Genomic DNA, 1,318 nt, shown 5'->3' on the forward strand with positions numbered 1-1,318 from the left:
CAGTGCTAGGTGCTATAATTATAAAACAAATAAGAAATGATCCTTTTCCTCAAGAAGCTTACTCTCTAGTGCAAAGAGGCAGAATGTGTTTTTTAAAGGTGTGTGGAGAGTAACTATAACCAATTATGTGTAAACTCATAAAATATTAATCACCTTTGTTTGCTTTAAGATCAAAATTCTCATTTTTAATAATATTTCAAGAACTCCATACTAAAATAATTTTTGCTAGGTAGTACAGAATTCTAGGCTCGATTCCACACTGAGTAAAGCACAGAGGCCAATGAAGTATGTATTTATAAAAGGTCATAACCAAGGGAGCTTTGTATAATGGGAATTCTTCTACGAAAAATCTTAAATATGCCTATATCTGGGTCTAGGTCCTTCTGCCCATTGCTGCCTCTTACAATGCAATGTCCCATTATATTATTTAAGCATGGTTTGGTCCCTATTCAGAACAAACTGAGAATGGTTGTTTGCTTAAAATGTATGCTGGACATGTCAGAAAGTAGTCAGATTTTGTCAGGCACTCATTTTATGACAGATCCAGGCCATAGACATGATGCTTGGCAAATGCCTTATAAATTATAGCTGTGCTGAAGCCTGCAACAAGGGCTCTTAACTCAGGCCCACCTTCCAAAAATTCTTGCAAAAATAAAAATGATATAGTTACCTAATGATACAGTTACCTAACATAAGAATGCAAAAAGCAATTCTTCCAAAAACTAACTGCCAAACGGCAGTAACAGTCTTAGTGTTTTTATGAATCAGTTTTATTTTCTTTTCTGATAAACCTAAAACTGTTACTACTAATAGAAAACCATGTTATATAATGTAATGTTTTTCTTTCAAGTCTAACCAGCCTTAATTCTGAAGTCCTGGCACAAATTTATTCAACAAAATCTCACCCCAAAGAAGTGTGACACTAACGTCATTCTCTGTTGCATACTGCGTATTGATTTAGTAATCTTTAGATTCTAAATGGAAAAGTTCTGCATTATCTATATTCTATTTTTAAGAGGGCAGGAGGGAAAAAGCTACCATTACAAGGAAGAACAATTTATATATCTCTTCACTCACTAATTTGGAATCACTGTTCTGTATTAAGTGTTTAGACAAAACAATAAATATTTCTTAGATGTTTGATCAGTGGCAATAAAGATCTCAGTATAAATCTAAAATTCAAACTAGAAAAAATCTTTAATAAATCAATGAGAGAGTTTAACCAGATTAAACTTTCATCTTTAGATAAAAGTTTACATAAACTAGTTATGAGATCATTTAAAAGTTCTTTATAATTTGAGCAAACTATAAAAAAAAA

This window comes from Pteropus vampyrus, unplaced genomic scaffold (assembly GCF_000151845.1).
Source record: "Pteropus vampyrus isolate Shadow unplaced genomic scaffold, Pvam_2.0 Scaffold9, whole genome shotgun sequence".
Taxonomy (NCBI): domain Eukaryota; kingdom Metazoa; phylum Chordata; class Mammalia; order Chiroptera; family Pteropodidae; genus Pteropus; species Pteropus vampyrus.